The 23822-nt window shown below is 43.5% G+C and overlaps 1 protein-coding gene across 2 annotated transcripts in view; it reads right to left on the bottom strand.

Annotated features, from left to right (window-relative positions):
• The window catches only part of DLGAP1 (DLG associated protein 1), a 931603-nt gene that overhangs the window by 582417 nt on the left and 325364 nt on the right, over nt 1–23822 (bottom strand). For both annotated transcript variants that reach the window (XM_030887282.2, XM_004702880.2), the window contains exon 2: nt 10398–10491. The gene's annotated coding sequence lies outside the window, so the exon portion shown is untranslated. The remainder of the gene's footprint in view (nt 1–10397; nt 10492–23822) is intronic.

The following is a 23822-nucleotide window of genomic DNA, read 5'->3' as shown; positions in this document are numbered from 1 at the left end:
TACAAATGCGCTTTACACAATTGATGTATGTATGGATTATGATAAGAGTTGTATGAGCCTCTAATAAGATGATTTAAAAAAAAACAAAAACCTACTTCTTCCACTACTTTGCTATCTGAATTATAGCTGGTACAGAGAAGTTCTGAACAAAACCCAACCCAATCCAACCCGCTGATCACAACTCATGGCGACCCCTGGGACAGAGTGGAGCTGCCCCGCATGGGCGGGCCCTGCACGAGCCAACTGTGATCTCTGTCCTGTGGAGCCGCTGGGGGTTCAAACCACCAACCTTTCAGTCCGCAGTCCCGTGAGAAACCTACGGCATCACCAGGAGTTCGAGGGAAAGCAGAATACATGCTTACCTTTTTACCCCTTTATTTGCTAGTTTTGAAAACAATGGCCTCTTTTCCTCTCATACCCTAGGGTAGATCAGTCAGAATTTTATTTTCATGGATTTTGGCACAGTTGATGTGTTTCCATGCATTGCGGTGGCGAGGTTTAAGATTCTTCCAATGTGTCTTTTTTGGGCCCTGAAAGCCCAGTTCGTGATCACAGAACTCGGGTATGGCCTTCGTGGCTTTTGATTTCCAGACTCATCTTCGCATTTTCAGGCCCAGACTTGTCACGTGTTACCTTTTACAGGAGCTGGGATCCCTCTCAGTCAGTGCGAGATGCGCGAAGAGACCAAGGTCTCTGGTCTCTGGGATGCGATACTGAGAGCATGCTCCCTGTTTGTTTTTCTGGGAACATGTGACTTGGGAGCTGAGAAATACTATGTTCACAAGATGAGACAAACGCTACACTCATTCTGACACTGCCCTGTGGGTTTCTGACACCGTCCATCTTACATCGCTTCCCTGTGCAGAGGCGGATGGTTTCGAATCGCTGGCCTCAGGGTGAGCGGCCCTACACATACCCACTGCCATAAATTCATTATCATGTTTCCTATTCGTAGTCAAGGGTATAGAGCTGCTTACTGTATTTTTCTCCAGGGCAACTATTCCGATTTTAATGATGCCAACATCATGTCTCATTTGCTTTAGGTGTAACACACACTAACCTCCGAATAACTACTCGGATAACAACCCGTAGAACGATTACAGAAACGCTCTAAGATTCGATGCAGTTGTTGTCGGTGCTTCCACGACAACGTCCCATCCCCGTGAAAAGTCAGATACTGCACGTATCCTTCGTGACAGCGCCCCTCGGTGCACTTCCGCCACCTGCTGGACGCATAGGCTTCACAATATCTGAAAGGTTTTGCCTTCTAGATAGTGTGAGCCCTGGGGGCTTAGTGGTTATGCTGCGATCTGCAAGGTCCGCAGTTTGAAACCACCTACAGTTCCGCGGAAGAGAGACGGGGCTTCTACTCCCATAAACAGCTGCCGTCTCAGGAACTCACAGGGACAGTTATATCCTGCCCTAGAGGGTCGCTGTGGTGCGGCACAGACTTGACGGCCGTGAGAAAGTCAAATTCCCCGATGTGGCCTCAGTTCTATCATATTTCCCAAATGTTCCACATATATACACACATACCCTGCACTGCGGGGCCCATTCTTATTTATCGCCGTCGTACCGGACAGAGTAGAACTGCCCGTGAGCACGTCCATGACTGCAGCCTTTATAGAAGAGACTCACCGAGCAGCTCAGCTGATTCTTTGACTACTCGCTGAGAGCTTCATCACCATTCCAGCAGCCTTTCTTCAGGCTTATAGACTTAATGACGTTCACATTCACATTTTTTCCATTCTGTGGTTTGTATCAATGTTGGTCCTTGAACTCTTTGTTAGCAAGTTATGATGATATGATTACACATACACATACGCGCACACACACACCACATATAGTGAAACGAAGTATTCAAGCGTTCAGAGCAATTTGAGAGTGATGTTTTTCAAATTTACTCTTGAACAACGAGGAGCGGAAGCAAATGGCTGACGTGATGAAGTAAAAGCTGAATAGAGCATTTCAACAGACAGCTGGAGAGGACAGAGGAAGGTGTTTCAATGCAAAGTGCGGAACTGGCTGAGAAAATCAAACGGAAGCGCACAATCAGTATATCTCTAACGGAAAGAACTGGAAAAAAAATCAAGGCTCAAGTTGAGATATTGAAGGATTCCAGAGGCTAATTAAACTAGCCCTGGGGATCTGTCAAGTAATTGTGGGGCTACTAACTGAAAGGTCTGTGTTTAAAACCCACCAGCTTCTCCATGGGGGAAAGTTGGGGCTATTTGTTCCCAGAAAGATTTACAGCCTGGGAAAGCATACATGGGCTTGTTATGAGTTGGAATGGACTCAAGGGCGGTGGGTCTATTTATTTATTTATGGGTAAAACATTCAACAATGCAGGAAACATAAAGAGATGATGGAAGGAATACACAGAGTCACTGTACCCAAAAGAATTGACTAACATCCAGCCATTTCAAGGGGTAACATGATTGAGGGTGAATGGTATTGAAGGAAGAAGTTCAAACTATAATGAGGGCATTAGCCCCAAACAAGATTCCAGGAACTGAAGTTTTCCAACGAGCTGATGTAGTTCTGGAAGCACTCAGTGGCCTATGGCAAGAAATTTGGAAGACAGCCAGAGACCTGGCCAACCAACGGGAAGAGATCCATATGTATACCCATTCCAAAGAAAGGCAACCGAGCGGACTGTGAACGCCATTGAACAGCACTAATATTACATGTCAGTCAAATGTTAGGCAATGAAATTTAAAAAGTTTCAGCAGTGCATCCTCAGGGAGCTGCCGCAAGTTCAAAAGGGATTCAAAAGTGGATGTGGAGTGAAAGATCACACTGCTGCTATCACATGGATCTTGGCTGAAAGCAGAAACTACCAGAAAGATGTTTGCCTGTTGTTGTGTTTCATTTGTTGGTTTGTTTTGAATCATAACAGGCTATGGATGACACTGCAAAGAATGGGAACCCAGTGCACGTCACTGTGTTCATGTGGAACCTGTACATGGGCCAAGAAGCAATTGTTTTTGTTGCTTTAACCAAAATAAGGGCACACTGTATAGTTTAAAATCAGGAAAACAATGTGCATCAGGGTTGGATACTTTCAACCTATCTATTCAATCTGTAGTGAGCAATTAATCTGAGAAGCTGGGCCCTAGGGAGCAGAATGTGCCATCAGATTTGGATGAAGGCTTATTAATACTCTTCAATAGGCAGATGACATACCTTGCTTGCTACGAGTGAAGCGAACTTGGAGGATTTGCTGATGAAAATCAAAGACTGCAGCCTTCAGTATGGATTGCCATTCAATGTGACTAAAACCCAAACCCTCAACTAGACCAGGAGACAGCATCATAAGTAAGTGAGAAAAGATTGAACTTGTCAAGGATCTTTCTTGTTCTACTTGAATCCACAATCAATTCTCCAGACATCAAATGGCATATTGCATTGGGCGAATCTGCACAAGACTTCTGTAAAGTTTTAAAGAGCAAAGACGTCACTTTAAGGTGCCCCACACCAAAGCCGTTTCCTATCACCTCACATGCACGTGAGAGCTAGGCAATGAAGAAGGAATGCTGCGGAAGAATTGAGGCTTTGTAAAATGTACTTTTTCGAGAGACCAGTCCCTTGAAAGGACGTCGTGCTTGGTAAGGTAGAAAGGTAGTGACCCTCTACAAATGGATTGACATTGGGCTATGAAAACGGGCTCAAACATAACGACCGTGGTGAGGTTGGGGAGGGACTGGCACTGTTTTGGTCCACTGTGCTTAGGGTTGCTATCACTCAAATGGATTCCAAAGCACTTAACACGCACATGTCCTCCAAACATATGGGTTTTGTATTTTATAAAGGTGTTGGCTTGCAATCAATTGTAAAAACAATAGCAGAAGGACATTGGGTGTCCACTCAAGTACTCCCTCAAAGCAAGAATACTTTCTTCTATTAAATTGGCATTCTATGATGCTCACCTTCCCGACACAACCGCTGAAGACAAAGCGGGTGAATAAGCAAATGTGGTGAAGAAAGCTGATGGTACCCGGCTATCAAAAGATGTAACATCTGGGGTCTTAAAGGCTTGAAGGTAAACAAGCGGCCATCTAGCTCAGAAGCAACAAAGCCCACATGGAAGAACATATCAGCCTGTGTGATCACGAGGTGTCGAACGGATCACTGAAGAAAAATGGGTGCATAAGCAAACGTGGTGAAGAAAGCTTATGGTGCCCAGCTATCAAAACGTATAGCATCTGGGGTCTTAAAGGCTTGAAGGTAATCAAGCAGCTATCAAGCTCAGAAGCAACAAAGCCCACATGGAAGAAGCACACCAGCCTATGCGGTCACGAGGTGTCGAAGGGATCAGGTACAAGGCATCATCAGAACAAAAAATCTTACCATAGTGAATGATTGGGGGAGTGTGGAGTGGAGACCCAAAGCCCATTAGCAGGGCACTTGAGACCCCCTTGCAGAGGGGTCTCGGGGAGGAGACGAGCCAGTCAGGGGTGATGTAGCAACTATGAAAAATGCAACTTTTCTCTAGTTCCTAAATGTTTCCTCCCCACTCCCAGTATCATGATATGAATTCTACCTTGCAAGTCTGGCTAGACCAGAGGATGTACACTGGTTCAGATAGGAACTGGAAATATAGGGAATCCAGGGCGGTTGATCCCTACAGGACCAGTGGTGTGAGTGACGATACTCGGAGGGTAGAGGGAGAATGGCTTGGAAAGACGGAACTGATTACAAGGAACTATATGTGACCTCCTCCCTGGGGGACAGACAACGGAAAAGTGGGTGAAGGGAGACGTTGGACAGGACAAGATATAACAAAATAATAATTTATAAATTATCAAGGGCTCATGAGGGAGGGGGGAACAGGGATGGAGGGGAAAAATGAGGACCTAATGCCCGGGGCTTAAGTGGAGAGGAAATGTTTTGAGAATGATGAGGGCAATGGATGTACAAATGCGCTTTACACAATTGATGTATGTATGGATTGTGATAAGAGTTGTATGAGCCCCTAATAAAATGATTAGAAAAAGAAAAGCTCATCATTTAGCTAAAGGGTTAAAATATCCATAATAAAATAATGAGACAATGTAAAAAAAAAAACTGGTCCTTTGCTACAGATAATTTGGTCCACATTATTTGCCCTTTTTAAAAAGACATTTTTATTGGGAGTTAATAGAGATAGCATTCCATAGTTCAATCACATCAAACAGTAGTGTGCAATTGCTACCACGGTTTCAAGATATTATTTTCCTTCTTGAAACTCCTTGACATCTCCCCCATCACCACACCTGTACTCCTGGCACCCCCTCCCCACTGTGACCCCCAGAAACTCTCATTCCCCTTGTTTTCCCTGCAGGTTCACCGACAGTTGCTTTCTTATAGTTAGAAACACTTGTGGATTTTAATTTTTAATCAATATTTTTATAAGGGTATGTCAACCAGTATTACTAGTAGGGTCCCAGTTCACACAGGCATGAGTTTATTGCCAACAGAACATGCTTAATGATATCTCTGCGGTCAGTTCTCTCTCCGTGGCTGCAGACAAGTTGTCTCAGTGATACTCTTGTCTCAGTCTTGTTAGGCTGCCTTAAAACATGTCTAATCAACACAGAGGACATGCCGAGTCAGCTAATTTCAAGGCACAGAGGTTAGGTCAGAAATTTATGGTGACTGTTTTGGGGGATTAGGTCATCCTGACATATTTTCTCAGGGAACACTGGACACTCATGGGGAGTTATTACGAAGAAGATTTTTGGTGTGAGAAAGACCAGGAACATTTTGTACAGGTATTTTCCTCATCCCAATAATGCACCCGCTCATTCTTCGAGGGTGCTAATGCCTCTCTTATAGCCCTGACCTTGCCCTTCAAACTCGTTTCTGTTTCCCAAACTCAAATGTGGTAGTTACATAATCTGGTGTCAACTTGAGGAAATTAAGAGTGAAGGGGTGGTGTCTAGTCTGTCAATCAGGTCACAGGCTGATGGTGCCTCCTTGTGGGTGTGGCCTTCTCTTGAGGATTCTGGGAACTTCCTCTCTTTCTCCCTAGAGGTGGGCTACACTCTCTCTCTGTTCCACCTTCCTGTTGATAAGCAACATGGAGCCATGCAGTCAGAGCCCTGGAGATGCTTCTACCACCATTGGATCCACAACACTTTCCACCCACTGGCCTGTGATCTTCTTGCATTTGGCATCATTGCATGGGCTATGTGAGTCTAAAGAGGAATTTATGGACTAGTATTGGACATATGGGCTACTATCGGAATTATGGACTTGATCTGGTCTGGGCTGGGGTGTTTGCTCAATATACAATTGCTCTTTGATATAAAGCTCTCTCTCACACACATATGAGTGTCTGTGGATTTGTTTCTCTAGGCAGCTTGGACTAGCACATCCGAGAACATTTCAAAAGAATACCACTTGAATCCCTGTAGGATGCCAAAGCACAGAATTCTTTGCGGGGGAAGAGATGGAGAGATGGAAACATCATCTTCAGAAGTGTATAGGCCTAGATGAAGAGTATGTTGAGGGAAATCTTCACATTTTTGTTTAAGAAAGGTTTGCTATTTTGTAGCAATGCTTTCTTTCCTCACCTTCATACAAGATGGATGTAAAGTGGCATTTCCGGCTTGGCGAGCTAGTAAGAGTCAAGCCTGTCTTAAGTCCATCTTCCTTCTTCCCCACCCGTCCTTCCTTTCTCTTTATCTCTCCTTCACCCCTGCCTTTTTAATATTGTTCTTTTGATATTTTTGTTTAATAGGGGCTTCTATGACTTTGTAACCATTATTTCAACTTACATAGATGATTTTATTAAAATTTTCATGTTAGTTTTTTTTTTTAACTTTCTCATAACCTACTGTAATTAACATTGAAGTTAGCTCACGACTTCTTCTATAGCCCTCCTCCTTTCACCTAATTACCTTCCTCCCTTTGGTATCTTCAGGAACCTTGGCAGTGCACTTGGCTTTAAGCACTTGGCTGCTAACTGAAAGGCCAGCAGTTCAAGCCCACCAGCCACCCTGCAGGAGAACTAACTCCGTGCACTCAAACTGACTGAACAGCAAGGGGCTTTTGAGAGCTTGGAGGCAATCTGATAGCTTATTTCAGTGTTTGTAGTTCATTTTTAATCTCCCTATCCACTTTTAGACAGTCCAATTGTCTCTATGGAGCAAATCAGCCCTATATTTTACACTGTCTCCCTTATAACCTACATGTACTCTGGGTTATACAAATACACATTCCATAGCACCAGTTCTACTGTTATTTCTTCAGCCATTCTGTTTGCCTGTGATGGTCATGCTGTTGTGTCAATTTAGCTAATCTATGCTACCAAGTTGTCTAGTCGACATCCATCTAGTGTTGCTACGAAATATTTAGATGTGATTAGCATTTAAATCAGTCGGCCTTAATTAAACAAATAACCCTATATGATGTAGGTGGGCCTCTTCCAGTGACGTCAGAGCAGAATGAGGTTTTCTGAAGGAGAATTCTGCTTCCAGACTAGAAATAGACCTTTCTGCCAAAGTTCCTCCAGTTAGGTTATATTTCAGTTGTTCTAATTCAGACTGATGCTGTTCTTCCAAAGGTTCTATCATCTCCACCTACCCCACCCCACTTCACCCCCACCTCCCACCGCCAGCCCCCACCTTTTCATTAAGTTGGATTTGTTAAGTTGCAGTTTAATTTACTTCTGATTCATTTCTGTGTATTCTTTTTTTTCCCTTAGAAATTGTTTTGCTGAATCCCCCTTTCCTTATAGCAGTCTTGACTGCAACATTCTTGTGTGAGATGAGCGTTTTTTGTTTTTTTTTAATTCTCACAGGAAGGAAGGGTGCATCAGGAGCGCTTCCGCTCATCACCATGCCAATGCTTCCTCTTCTATGATTTTTGACAAGTGTTTCATAGCATGTCCTATAGTTCTGATACCTGCTTGCCCTTTTCCCATTTCTGTACTTTTATCTGAGTTTCCTTTTTCCTTTGGCTCTTATGTTTGTTTGGGTGCTTTAGAGAAACAAATCCACAGAAACCCATATGTATAAGAGAGAGTTTTATATAAAGGGTAAGTGCACATCAAGAAAACATCCCAACCCAGTGCTGCTCAAGCCCACAAGTCCACCATTAACCCATATGTCCAACATCAATCCACAGAGTCTTCCTCCATCTCACAAAACATACGCAATGACACCGACTGCAGGAGGAAAGCTGACTCAGTGAACGTGTAAGCATCTCAGCACTGGCAGGGGCCTCCACACGGCTGCTCCAGCACCCAGGGCTGCATTGGGGATGTCTTGCAGGAAGTGAGCCTTGCCAGCTGAAGCAGGGAACTGGCTAAGGCAACTGCACCCTGTTCTGACCATCAGAAAGCAAGATACCAGAGAACTACAAAGGCTAGGCTCACTGAGACATTTATCTCTCTGCCCTTCAATTAATCCCACATGTGTTTACCAGCCAGGTTGGCACAATAAACTTTAACCATCTCAGCTCTCTTGCATCTATTATGTTTTTCTACTGCAATTTGCATCTCATTCCGCCACTTTATCCTCAATATGGGCTTTGTTCTAGAAGGGTCCTCTGTCAGGATCTCCTGGGGCTGGGAGGCTCCAGCATTAGTTACTAAGCACTCACCCGCAGGCCAGGGCCAGAGAGACTCCCGCAGTTTCAGCTGCTCTTCCCAGTTTAGCTCTCAGAAGTTATTGACAGAAGCAAGTTCTTGTTGATGGCTTGGTTATGTTACCTTTCAGGACATCTGAGCCCGTTGGCTTTTCCCTGTCATTTCCCCCTATTTAGTGATACTATGACATTCTCAATGGCATCAGTAGTTGATTCCAACTCACACCTACCTGGGGTCCATAGGAAAAAGTCTTCCTAGGGCTTCATAGTATACAATACCCCCTCTCCCCAAATTCCCTGCTACGAGTCTGTACTGACTCATAGCGACCCTACAGGACAGGGTATAACTGCCCCTGAGAGTTTCTGAGATTTTAACTCTGTACGGGAGTAGAAAGCCCCATCTTTTTCCTGGTGGTTTTGAACATGGGACCTTAGGGATCACAACCCAATGTGTAACCACTTTAGAATTAATCCAGAGGAATCCACAGTAGCTGAAGTTTTTAGGGAGCATTACTTCCTTAAGATCATACCAGAGTTAAATAAATAATTCACATACATGGTCATATATAAGTAGGTGGATACTTTTCTTCTGTGAGCAATATTATTGTCATTTGGACTCTGGACAGCTAGATAACATTCTATTTCTAAGCTGCTTATGGTTTCTTTTCCTTCTTATTTTACATGCTGTTTCTTCTGTGATTAGAAGAGACTCACAGAGATTGAGGTAATTGGAATTCAACGATCTTCTCTACGGTATTACATTCGGAGGAAAGAGGAGGCTTTCTATTCCTGTAAAGAGTCAGTCTCAGAAACCCACAGGACAGATATTGTCTGTCTTTTAGGCTCTCTGTGAGTTGGAATTAACTGGATGGCGCTGAGTTTCTGTATAGTATTAAATATTTTTACCTTGTACCCCACTAACCCCTTTCCAGATATGCTGGGGCAAGTGGATTAAGTTAAACAAAGGTTGGAAGAAATGTCTTCAGCAGGTCCTCCACCACCCTTCATTCTTCTTAGCCCCCTTTCTGCCTTCTTTGTATCTTCTTAGTTAACCCATTCTTCTCCATCTAGAAATTAGCATTACCTAGGTCCCAAAGTCAATGCCACTAAAAATTCTGTTTAAGTCCTATCATATACATGATTTAGAAGCCCAGAACATCCATTGGTCTCAATATGAGAAATCATAAAGTGGAGAAGTCTGACCAGTCGGAAGAAGCAAATTAGTGAGTTACTCAATAGAAGATGTTTCCATTATATTACCTTACATTACATAGTACATAGCATTATACTACATAGTAATAACCAGCGTGTGGAAAAGTTTTAGTTGCCAGCAAAATAACCTATATCAAATCACTAAGAAAAATCAAGGGGCACATCACAGGGCTATCTTCATTTTCCAATTCCAATATTCCTGTGGCATTTAGAGAATGGGCAGCACTGATTTCTGATAAATGACTACACTTCGGCCCTTCCCCTCAATCATCCCCCCCCACCCTCCCCTCGAGATTCAGAGGCTTCAAGGTTTGTGGCAAAAATGGAATTAAGCAACAATAGAGTTTCCCCATGAACATTTCGAAGCCTCTTCTTATGGTTCAAAGAAAGCAGTTGTGAAAGTACTCAACGGATGATGTAGTCCCCCACGCGCCCTTCCCTGGCGGATGTGTGCCTGGCGTGTGGTGGCGCTGGGAGGGATGCGCGGGATGGCAGAGGCCTCGTCACCAGCTGGTGGCGATTTGCTGTGCATGTCAGATGCCTTTCCGTTTCCGTGTCGGATGTCCACGGGTGAAGGACACTGTTCCACACTGCTCCCAGCCCCCACTTACTGTTGGCAGCGTCTTGGGCATCCAGTCAGGAACTCTCTCCAGTGGACACGCAGCCCCTCCGGTGGTACTTGGTGGGTCCCCGAGGCGAGTCTACCTGTTAGGCGAGAGAGAACATTGCCGTTTCTCTATCACATTCAAAGGAGAGTGGCAGAGGCTTGTCAGAAACAAAGGAGCCCCAAGAGTTTCCCTTTGTATACAAGGCATCTCCACATCTATTATTTAAACTTACAAAGTCTAACACTGATCACAACTGATTGGTTCTTGATACAGATGTCCAGATGGTTCTTCAGTGATAACACAATCTTATTCAGCCGCCCCGTTTTCTGTATTCCTTTCATGCATTCATTTAAATATTTATTCAACAGATATCTATCCCATGTTTACGATGTATGCGGCGTGATACACTGCGGAGCTGGGATAATGACCGATGGCCTTTCCCCTCTGCCTCTTCAGCAGACTCATGGGAGTACCCGCCTGCCCTCCCACCAGTTCCACTGTGGAATCGACACCATTGGATTTGGTTTTTCCTTTCCATCCACACAGTAGCTGCCCAGGATCGATTACTCATGCAGGGCAGCTTACAATCATAGCACGATGTAGCACACTACCTTGCAGTGTGCAGGGTAGACATGCACGGTGCTAGCGGGGGGGATTGACACTGCATGGGACCCCGATTGCCCAGCTTCAGCTCGATGCAGGAAGACAGCTGGGGGCCCCCTCTGGGAACCACGGGGGAGCAGCATGTGGTTCCTTCTCACACTGCACCACCACTCTCTTCCCAACCCTGTTGTTGCCAGAGCTAATTTCCCTAAAATCTGGGCAGATCCCCACTCAGAAGCCATCAGCAGTAACTCAAGGCTTGAGGAGGATGCACAAGTTCCTTTAAAATCTGCGGCCATCGCAAACACCACGTGCTCCATGGTTTAACTATTTTCTAAGCATGCATCTTTCTTGCGGAAAGTGAGGAAAATTTGAAGCACTTGCTGATGAAGATCAAGGATCACAGCCTTCAGTATGGATGACAACTCACTGTAAAGAAGACCAACATCCTCACAACTGGACCCGTAAGGGGAGAATAGATTGAAGTTGTCAAGGAGTTCGCCTGGCTTGGCTCCACAATCAATGCTCTTGGAAGCAACAGTCAAGAGATGCATTGCATTAGGTGCATCTGCTGCACAAGGTCCCTTTAGAGTAGTGGACAGCAAGGATTTTACTTTGAGGAGTCAGGTGTGCCTGACCAAAGTCATGGTCTTTTCCATTCCTCATCTGCATGTGAAAGTTAGACACTGAATAAGGAAGATAGAGGAATTGATGCATTTGAATTGTGGTCCTGGAGAAGAATATTGGAAGTACTGTGGACTGCCAAAACACACACACACACACACACACACACACACACACACACACACACACACACACATTTGTCTTGGATGAAGTTCAGCCAGAATGTCCCTTAGAAGCAAGGCTGACAAGACTTTTTCCCATGAACAGGTTATCAACACAGACCAGTGCCTGGAAAGAGGCATCATACTTGGTGGAGGAGCAGAGAAAAAGAGGAAGCTCCCTGACAAGATGGATCGATACAGCGGCTGCACCAATGGGCTCAATCACAGAAACAATTGTGAAGGTGGTGCAAGACCAGGTGGTATTTTGTTCTGCAGTACATAGGGCTGCTATGCATCAGAACCGATGGACAGCACCTATCAATATCACCATAGTGCATCTGTCCTCTGGAAGTAAGTATTCTGTTTAGAAGCCCTCTTGTTGGCTACGTATCCTTGTTTCTCCAGTTCTCTGTACTTAATGTTGACGGATTCCACTGTTAATCCCATGCACGCCCACAACATCCACTAGATTGCAAGTGCCTTGAAGGAAAGAAATGTTTTCTGACTCACATTTTTTTTAGAGATGCTTTTATTGGGGGATCTTACAGCTCTTGCAACAATCCATTCATCAATCATATCAAGCATATTTGTACATATGTTGCAATCATTTTCTAAACATTAACTTTCTCTTTGAGCCTTTGATATTAGCTCCTTTTTTCCCTCCCTCCCCGTGACCCCTTGATAAATTACAAATTATTTTCATATCTTACATGGACTGATGTTTGCCTTCACCCACGTTTCTCTTGTGGGGTGGTAATCTCTTTTTGCTTTGATCATTGAGATTGGTTCCTCCTTCCTCCTCTCCTACCCCCACCTTCTCCCTACCTTCCTGGTATCTCAACTCCCATTTCTGTTCCTGAGGGTTTATCTGACCTAGATTCTGTGTGTTGTGAGCTCTTAACTGTACCAGTGTGCACGCTCCAGTATAGCCCACAGTGAAAGGCAGGACTGGGCTCATGATAGTGGGGTGGTGGTGGTGAGGAAGCCTCAAAGAACCATAGGAATATTGTGTGTTTCTTCAGTGCTATACTGCGCCCTGGTTGACTCATCCTTCCTTGTGACAACAATGTGGTTTTTTTGTTTTGTTTTGGGGGTGAGGGGTCCTCTGATGCCTATTGCCTGATCCCATTGACACTTCATGATTGCACAGACTGGTGTGCTTCTTCCATGTGGCCTTGTTGCTTTTTTACTAAATGCCCACTTGCTTAACTTCAACCCTTTAAGACCCCAGGCACTCTATCTTTTGATAGCCAGGCACCATCAGCTTTCTTCAGCACATTTGCTTATGTGATCCTATTGGGAAGGTGAGCATCACAGAATGCCTGGTTGTTAGAACAAGGTGTTCTTGCATTGATTGACATCTTGAGCAGAGGCCCAATATCTGTCCACTTCCTCAATGCATTGCCATATAAATAGATGTATATAGGCCAATACCTCTACTTTTATGAATTAATGTATTTACATATGTACATACCTATGTTTATACCTCTATCCATAGCTTTGCTTCCTAGATCTTTCCTCTGTTTCCTTTTACCTTCCTCCTGCCCCACTATCACGTTCACCCTTCTGCTTCTTAGTAATTCTTCTCAGCTAGGTTGCTGTTGCTCAAACACCCCTAGGATCTCTACGTCCTCCTCGTTGGTGCTTTTAATTCCCTAGTTGTTCCCCTGTCTATCATGTTGTTTGCTCACCTCTCCCTTTCCCCAACTCCCTCTGGAAACATCAATCCTGTTGTTTTCTCCTCAGGCTTGCTTCCCATGCCTAGCTTATGTAGGTAGACAAAACAATAATAGAGACCCAAAAAAGATTGAATAAAAAGAGAAAAGAAAGAAGAAAAGCTAGCACAATAACTGAAAAAGCATACATATTTCTAGGTCTGTCGAAGTACCTTTGTGACTATCTCCCCACTGGTCCTGGGGGTACCAGGAACTGCCCCTCCTAGCCTGAAGTTTATCTGGGGGGCTCTTCAGGGATTGTGTGGCTTGGCCCTTCTCCCATTGATGATCTGTTATACTCCCTCTTTGGTTCGCCCCACTGGGGTAGTAATGGTGGGGTGGTGGTGGAGTCAAACCGGGCTCACTCTCCACTGTGTGCCTCCAGTAGTGTCCTCTGTCTCAGTATGCTCCAGCGAGAGGACATCATGTCGTGAGCTGTTGTCAGTCTTACCGTCCTCTCTGTGCCTTAGCGGCTCCATGCAGGGACATTGTCCTCAGGGCTTCACTTTTGTGTCCTTAGGTTTCTTTATTAAGTACATGATGCCCATATATTTTATTAATCACTTGTATCTTGCCATTTTGATTCAAAAGAAACCAGTAACTCCTGGGAACCTGCAATACACCTGCACCCTGTGCGCCTTCTAGGACCATGTTGGATGCCCACAGACAGAAAGTGGGTTGTTCTGGTCTTGTATTAGAGACAGTCCAAGAAGCACTTTAAAATTCTGAGATATTTATTCTTTCTATGAGCATAACCCCTGTAATTTTTTAATTTCTTTATTAAATTTATTTCATTCCCATTAACTAGGATACAATTAATGTGGGCCCTTAATGAAACTACAGATGTACTTTAAGAGGAATCATCTCTCAGCTGTGGATCTTGCTGAATGTTTTAGGTCAAGACTTGTAGGAGGGCTGCTACTTCTCGTCACCCTTACCATCCTAACCTCTCAAGTCCTGTGCCCCTAGGAAACTAGGGCCTCTGCTTCCTCTTCTATGAAGTACAGAGCGGCAATGTTGGCGCTCCTTCAATATCCTAATTGCACAGACCCAGGGCTGTGTGGAGGAATACATGTGACAACATGTGCTAAACCATTCGTCTCAGCCCCTGGCCAGTTGGAGTTCTCAATAAAAGCACTAATCTTAGCTTGTACTCTTCATCCTAAGAATTTCTGAAAGGTCACCGTGTGAATACATTAGAGATCAAGTCTCACCTTTTGGGAATGAGTTAGTCTTGGGTCGGAGGTGAGACTTCCCGATCCCAGAGAGGAGCTTCTCCAGGGGACAGTGAACAGGGCGGGGGGACGACAAAGAGTAAGCAAGCTATCCTTAAAGGGGCATTTAGGTCCTAAATGCTTTTGTTTTCCCTCTTGCTGTTTTGTTATTTCCTTAAAATTACTTTACTGCTACTACTTAGATTAGGGAAATAGAAACTGGAGCTGATTAGTGATTACCCGGAAGGATTATTACTTCAGGAATACCAAGTTTCTGTTCACGCTTTGTTGTTCGTGGCTACAACACCAGCCACAAATCCTGGAGAGCACAACTGAAATACCATCAGGCCTTTGGCATCCATACCAAACCTCACTCCCTGCCATCGAGCCGGTGCCGACTCAAAGCGACCCTTCGGGACAGAGTAGAACTGGCCCTTTGCGTTTCCGAGACTTCAACCCTCTCCGGGAGTCGAAGGCCCTGCCTGCCTCCCGTGGAGGGGCCCTTGGCAGATCCCAGCCCGAAGGGTAACTGCCGTGGCCCCAGGGATCACACAGGGTTTTCTTGAGTTGACTTTCAGGACTGTGTTGTAAGCGTTTTTTCCTTGTCTGTCTTATTCTGAACGTTCTGCCGAAACCTGCTCCCATCATAACCACCTGCAAGTCCGCACCAACAGGTGAGCACTGATCGGGTTTCAGATGCATTGGCCAGAAGTACAGCCTGCATCTCCCCTAGGGAAGGCAAGAATTCCACTGCGGAGCCCCAACCGCTCCTGGGTTTCTGTTGAGGGCAATGAAAACATTGAAAAGGAATCATGTTGATACCTGCAGGAAATGGTAACTATGACCTCTGTCATCATTTTACTCTGAAAAATGCTTATCTTGGCAAATGTTTTGTTTTGTATATTTTATCATAAATTCAAATAATAACAATGATGTCGGTGCTATAAGGCAGCGGTTCTCAACCTGTGGGAGTGTAACTCCTTTGGGGGGTCGAATAACTCTTTCATAGGGGTCACCTAAGACCATCAGAAAACACGTATGGTCTTAGGAACCAAGACACCGTTCCTCTATCCGTCTCCAGGAGGGTCTGCCCACATGCAGATACGCCCACATACCAGTACGCGGTGGGGACTGTTACCCATGCTACATGCTCCAAGACAAAATGTCATGGATTTGTAATTAGAAATAAACATTTTACAAACTATAATTATATATTGTTTTTGTGATGAATCATTATGCTTTAATTATGTTCAATTTATAACAATGAAAATACATCCTGCATATCAGATATTCACATGGCGATTCATAACAGTAGCAAAATGACAGTTATGAAGTAACAACGAAAATAATTTTATGGTTGGGGGTCACCACAGCATGAGGAACTATATTAAAGGGTCACGGCATTAGGAAGATTGAGAACCACTGCTGTAAGGCATAAGGATAAAACCCTTCAAGTTTTCTCAAAGGGGCAAAAATGTGCCCATGTGTTGGTTTGCTGTTCGGTCATTATGCAGTTATTTATCTTTACGATATATGCGTGCTTCCTGCATAATTCCTATTGATTCCGGTCAATCTTTATTTTGGAAAGAACTTCAGTATATCAGCAGGTAGCTACACTATTGTTTGGCTGTTCGGTGCCCTGGAACCAGTGCTGATCCACTGTGGACAAGAGAATGGAAGTTTAAGTAATTTCAATGTGTGTTTCTATTATGTGGTATCTAATTAGTGTCATGGGAGTAACATTTCTATTATTTGGTATTCTATTCCCGAAGTGATTTTAATTTTGGTTTCTATTATTTTGGGTGCAAGAGATTTTCTTCTTTTTCTGTCATTGGCATGTTAAGAATCCAGATTGAGGAAAGATGACAACTCACTTGCTTACGTATCACATATACTTTTTCCCCCCACAGTTAAGGCATATACAGTGAACCCTCGCCACTTCGCACTTCAACTTCCGCGGCTTCACTCTATCGCGGTTTTTGCGTAACAGCGCATGCTCTGTCATTACTGCCACTGATTGGCTCATACTGTACACGCTTGATGCCATAAATAATATAATAAATAATAAATGATAATTGTAGCGTCCAAAATGTTTTACTGTATTTTCCCTTTTTCGTTTAATAAATTGGGTAATACGAGTGTAATGGTGACTAAAGGGTGTTTTTTTATGTCCTCTATGCTCTAACTATGAAAATATTTGATTTACAAATAAGGAATCCTACTTCACGGAATTTCATTTATCACGGTAGGGTCTAGAACTGATTAACCGCGATAAACGAGGGTTCACTGTATATATATATAAATTAATAGGTTACCACAAGTTAGGGTCAGCAGACAGTCATTGGTCTCTTTAGTTAGCAGCCAAGTATCTCTCGTATTCTCAGCTTCTCAGCCACAGAGTCCCTTGGCTTTTGCCTCCATGAGCCAGGAAGCCAGTCCACCTGTCACTCAGTCTCACAGGTCCATTGTCTCGGGAGGAGGAATATGAGGAGGGGGAATCCCCTAGTCTCCGCACTGCTCTCCGGAGTCTTTGAGCCGTCTCCCACATATCTGACCGCAGTGGCCTCGACCGCTTCAGACAAAGATCTTGGGAATGCTCTTCCAGTGGTCCATGGTTTTTACTTCATGTCTGAGCTAGCTCTAATACCTTGAGAAAAGGACTTCGATTGAGGAGCGTTTGTCTTTTACAGACCATAGCCCCAAGGAAAATGAAGGCTAGCCTCCTAAGTTACACCCTCTAGTAAAGACTTACAGATGCCCCGGGGAAACAAAGGGTCTGGCTTGGCACACTGCCTATACTAGATGCTGCCCACATCCTGCCTACAGATGCTCCCCAGGAAAAGGGAGTGCTTGATACGAAAACGAAAACGAGACACCTCACTGCCATCTAGCGGATTCTGACTCATAGTCCCCCTACAGGACAGGAGAGAACTCTCCCTGTGATTCTGAGACTAACTCTTCATGAGTTGACAAAGAAAGTCCCACCTTTCTTTGTGCTGTGGCTGGTGGTTTCGAGCTGCTGACCTTGCAGCAACCAATGTGCAGCCACTATGCCATCCTGTCCATTAGTATAGTAGAATACAGCCCAAAGTGGGGCTATAGCCATAGCTATATAGAGTCCAGAGTTATCATTCTTTTTTAAAATTCTTTTTTGATAAATCATTTGATTGGGGGCTCTTACAGCTCTTATAACAATCCATACACCAGTTGTATCAAGCATATTTGTACATATGTTGCCTACATCATTTTCAAAATATTGTCTTTTTACTTGAGTACTCCCTCAACACAGGAACACTTTGTTCTATTCAGCGGGCATTCTGTGACACTCACTTTCCAGAAAATGATTGTTGAAGACAAAATGGGTGTATAAGCAAATGTGGTAAAGAAAGCTGATGGTGCTAGGCTATACAAGATACAGCATCTGGTATCTTAAAAGCTAGAAAGTAAACAAGCAGCTATCTAGCAAGGAAGCAACAAAGCCCACATGGAAGAAGGACATAAACTATTTTTAACAAATGGCGTCATTTGTAAGCAGAGCCTACTGTGCTGCTCATTTGGTCTTTAACATCTAAAACATTCCATCCATTCATGTTTTTCAGTTAAACGTTTTGCTACAACAACCTTGCCATGTCTTTACAAAATTACACATCTAGCAGGTATATTTCACTCAACAAAATGTGTATATTGACAAAGTTCTCATAACATTTCTCTTTAAATTTATGTTATCTCTAAGTCCAAGCAGCAAAAGGCTTAACCAAAGATTCCACACAGAAAACTGTCTTTTTTTTTTTCAAATCATGTTTCTCAAAAATAGATATGGCAACTGGATATAAATACTTTCTGACGATAACATTACATCTGTCCAAAAATGGAAATCATTCTTCATGGCCAGCATTTTCTAAGGGTTTGAATTACTCTGTGAAAGTGTCCTATTCTCATGCTGTGAATGGCTGATAAACCAAACACAGTGGAGGGCAGAATAATGATCACGATTTCTAAAAAAAATATCCCCCAGTCTTCTAGTCCGATACCACAAGTGCTCAGTGAGCTGCCTGTTGGGGCTGTAGTTTATTTTTCTGACATCTGAACTCAGGCACTAAATAGGGTCTGGGTTATCCAAAGGCAGAAGCGGAAGGACACAGGCTGAGCGAAGCCCTGCTCAAGGAGAGAGGAGGAATGTCCTTTCCCCTGATTCTCTTTCAGCTCCACTTACGTCTAAACTCCTGTGGGGTGGATGGCAGCGAGTTTGGCTTTGATTTTCACCCTCTGCCTGGATGACCCAGTCACTGCTTTAGGATCTTGCATTACCTCTCACAAATAGCATTACCAAACACTTGGATCTATGACCTTGCTTTGCTTTGGCTAATGCTAGTACAACTACAATGCCAAGGCAACTCTCTGTTTTTTTCTAAGATGCCACCCTAGGCTGACTCCTAGGGATTCTGTACAACAGAATAAACCACTCTTGGGTCAGGTGCCATCCTCACAATAGTTATGCCTGAGTCACTGCTGCAGCCACTGTGTCAATCCTATTCATGAAGGGTCTTCCTCCCTTTTTTGCTGACCCTCTACTCAAACGTGATGTCCTTTTCCCGGGACCGGTCTCTTCTGATAACATGCCTGTGCTTGTCTGGGTAGACTAGAGAAAAAAAATCAGGGAGACTCACAATGTGTATAAGAAAGAGGTTTATATATAAGGGCAATTGAATCATCCCACCGCAGTCCAGATCAAGTCCATCAGTCCAATATTAGCCCATATGTCTGATACCAGTCTATAAAGCCCTCTTCAGACTCAAGAAACACATGTAATGACGCTGATTGCAGTATGATCACAGGCCAGTGGGAAGTCTTGTGGATCCAGCATTGTAAGCATCCCAGCAGTGCCAGGGGTCTCCATGTGGTTCTTCCAGGTTCTCACTGCCATCAGCATAGCCCCATGTGTCTTGTCATTAGAGAATCTCTCAGGGATTGAGCAGAGAGAGAGAGAGAGAGGTCTCCCCACTCCAAGGAGGAAATACAGGAATTCCCAGAATCCTCAGAGGAAGGCTATGCCCACACAGAGGCCTCATTGGGTATTCAATGATTGACAGGCTAGACTCCACCCCTACTCTTAATCCTCAAATTGACACCAGATTATGTAACTACCATAGTGTCCAAACTAAATCAGACAGTTTTGCCTTTCTCTCTTCGAAAAATCCTTCTGGCTCTACTTGTTCCAAGACAGATTTGTTTGTTCTGGCAGTCCATGATTTTTTCAATGCATTTGTTAATGCATCAGTTCTCCTTCAGTGTCCCTTATTGATTGTCCAGATTATACATGCATGTGAAATGATTTCAATTTAGTACTCAAAGTGACATCATAGCTCTTTAACCCTTAAAGAGGTCTTGTGCAGCAGCAGGTTTGTCCGATGCATTATGTCTTTTGATTTCTTGACTGCTGTTCCCATGACCAGTGATTAGGGATCTACGTAAATTGAAGCCCTTGACAACGGCAATCTTTTCTCTTTATCACAATGCCATCTATGGATCCCGTTGTGAGGATTTTAGTTTGTTTCCATTGAATTGCCATCCAGACTGCACTTTGTTAATGAGCTCTCTTCCCATCATGACGTTGAGTTCTTCTTCGCATAGTTCAGTTGCTCAGATTATTTGTTCAGAACCTGGATTGCATAAGTATGGTCAAAGGATACAACCCCGACACCCACTTTTCTTGATTTTAAACCATGGAGCACCCCGTTGTTCTCTATGAGCAACTGTCTCTTGGTTCATGTGCAGGTTGCACATGAGCAAGACTGTCACTTTGGAGTCCATTCTTCACGATGTTAGCCATACTTTGTTCCGATCCACACAGTCAAATGGCTTTGCATAGCCAATAAAACACAAGTAATAATCTTTCTCATGTTTTCTGCTTTCAGTCACGACCCAGCAATGCGATCCCTCATTCCACATCCTCTTCTGAATCTGGCTTGAATTGCTGGCCGCTTTCCGCCGATGGATAGCAGGAGTGATTTTCGAATCATGCTCAGAAAATGTTTTCTTACGTGTGATATTAGCGATATTGTTGGATACATTTTGCATTCTGTTTAGCCTCTCTTCTTTGGCAGGGGTATGAATACGGATCTTTTGGCATCGATGAATGAGTGCTTCCAGCATTACATTAGTTTAGTGAAACATTGCCATCGGTCTTCCATCCATTTCTGGAGCTTTGTGTTTTGCTAATGCCTTCAGGGAAGCATGGCTTCTTCCTTCAGTGCCTTGGGTTTTTGATCATATGTTACCTCTTGAAATGGTTGAAAGTTAGCGAGTTCTTTTTGTTACAGTGACTATGTGCATTCTTTCCAAATTCTTTTGCATAGTCTTTACATGTTCCTTCACTCACTCAATAGATAAATGACCATGTGGTGGAGTGTGCCTACTCTCCTCCTAGAGCAGGAGATGAAGAGCAACAACAAAGGGAAGCACTGTCCCTGGAGTCGGGAGAAGACAGATAATAATGTGCTTCTGCAGGAAGGGTCTTTTATCCTCTTAAGCTCTTTCTTCCCTTCCTATCATCACTATATCTGAAATGGAAGTTTCCGTCTTCATAACAGAGGAACTGTGCTATAAATGTGGTTATTGCTATAATAGGGATGGGCCCTTGTAACTCTAATTTCAAGAATGAACATGGCTGTCATCTCCCTTGAAGGAAGAGTATATGGGGTGAATGCAGTTCCTCATCAGACCACAAGGAGGAGAAACAGATGAAGATGACAGGAGAGAGAAAGTGGTTGGAAAGAAGAAAAACACACTAAGGGAATTTTGGGTTGGCTCCACCTGGCTAATTCTTTTTTTTTTTTTTCCTGGCTGATTCTTTACAGACAGAACCAAGAGACAGTTGTTCATATAGAACAATGGGGTGCTACACAATGTATGCCATATTCTAGATTTTGAGTTTGTTGGTTCCTGAAAAATAATTGTACTCCTTGCTTTTCAGACCCGCACACCCACCCACTAGAACACAAATCATTAAGCCTTTCACTAATAACTGAAAGGTTGGCAGTTCAAGCACTCCCCAAGGCCTGGTGATCTGTTTTGAAAGATCTCAATTTTGAAAACCCCATGAAGTAGTTCTACACCAGTCACAGGCATTTGGATTGTGGTGCGGGTGGGGAATACTGAAAGCAAAATACAGCACTGAAAGAACAAACCATTCTGTATTCGAAGAAGCCAGGCCAGGGTGCTCCTTAGAAGCAAGGATGTGAGGCTTTGTCTTACATACTTTGGACATATTGTCGAGAGAGACCAGTCCTGGAGCAGGACATCGTGCTTGGCAAAGGGGAGAGGCAGCTAAGGAAAGGAGGGCCCTCCAAGAGACGAACTGAAACTGTGTCCCAGCTGCAGGGGACTCAGACCTAGGAATCCTTGTGACGATGGCTCCAGGCTGCAGTGTTTTGTTCCGTTCTAATAGGGTCTTTATGGCTGTAGCTAACTTGACGGCACCCAACAGCAACAACCACCAAATGAAGTTGCCACGAATCAGAATGCTCTAGTTGTCACTAGTTGGGCTGAAAACTGCCAGGTCAGAGGTTCAAAACCACCAGCTGTTCCATGGGAGAAAGATGAGGCTTCTGCTCCTATAAAGAGTTCCAGTCTCAGAAACTCACAGGGGCAGTTCTACCCTGTCCTAAAGGGTCACTACGAATTGGCATTGACTAGATGGGAGTGAGTTTGATTTGTCTGTGTGCACATGTCTGTCTTTCTGTGTTTGTGTATATGTGTCTGACAAGCAAGGAGTACAATTGCACTGTTTTCAGTAAGTATCTACTCGACATCACAGGACACAATACGGGATTATAATATATATGATGTATATAATACACGTTATATATCTAAAATATTTCCCTAACTTTTCCGTTTAGATGAAAATTTGTAGCCTCCTGAGTATGTACACAACTACAACATGACACCACCTGAAAGTCAGATTGAGAATGATTAGGTCATTTATATTAATTACTAGAAGGCAAACTATACTTGTTCATATTTTTAATAGAAAATCCAAAATCACAGTGGTTTAACATAAAAATGTTTAGATTTTTTTCTTCAGAAAAACAGTTCGGAAGTGCTGGTATTTGACTCTTTGGTAATCACAGCTGCTTACTATGCGTATGCTCTTCTTTCTGGAGTTGACCACCAAATTCAAGGTCAACTCATGTTCTAAGGTAGCTGCTGCAGTGCCAGCCATTAGACACAAGGCTGGGAGACGGAGAAAAAGGTAAATCTCTTCTGAGTCACATTAGCTCTTTCTGAAGAACCAGGTGAAGTTCCACGCCACTCTATCACGAAAACATCATTAGCCAGAACTTGCTTCAATGCCCACCTCTAGGTGTGCTGGAAGGTAGAAGATGCGGTCTTTTAGCTGGTCACACTGTTATTCAAAACAAATCTGGGATTCTGATACTAAGATGCAAAGAATAAGGAGAGACTCTATATTGGCTAGACAAATAGAAATGTAGACCACACAGCCAATGGAATATTGGCTATGCCCTGAGAGTTAAAGGTACCCACAATCCATTTCATCATGTGAATGTGCAGGTGATAGTCTTACATACGATGCATATCTATGTAATTCGGAATAACTTTGGTTTCCTTTTTTCTCCCTTAAGGCCAGTGTGTTTATATATTCCTTCTCCCAAACAAAGTTGCCTTTTCCTTTTTCCCAACAGTTTTATTGGCTTATAATCCACATATTATATAATTTAATAGTTCCATCATATCAAGAAAAGTTGTACAGTCATCCCTATAATCAGTTTTAGAATTTTCTTCATTCTTGTACTCATCATTATTCCTTCTCATTTCCCCCTACCTTCCCTGCCACACCCCAGGAACCAGTAAGTCAGTTACCATCTCTAGATTTACCTAGTATGGATTTCATACACCCCCAAGCATTTAAAAACAGACAAACAAACAAAAACCTAACAAGAATAACAAACTAAAACAGATAAAAACCTCAATAGAAAAGAAAGCAAAATTTATTATAAACCAGAGAAAATGTAAATGAATTACAGGAGAGATCAAATGATAGGGTGATAAATCTCAACCTAACTGCATTAGCAACCATCTACTTTCCAAGGC

This window comes from Echinops telfairi, unplaced genomic scaffold (genome assembly GCF_000313985.2).
Source record: "Echinops telfairi isolate 266 unplaced genomic scaffold, ASM31398v2 ScPeMD7_7400;HRSCAF=8409, whole genome shotgun sequence".
NCBI lineage: Eukaryota > Metazoa > Chordata > Mammalia > Afrosoricida > Tenrecidae > Echinops > Echinops telfairi.
Note: the sequence above shows the minus strand (reverse complement) of the source record. Positions and strands in the feature narration are given on the sequence as shown.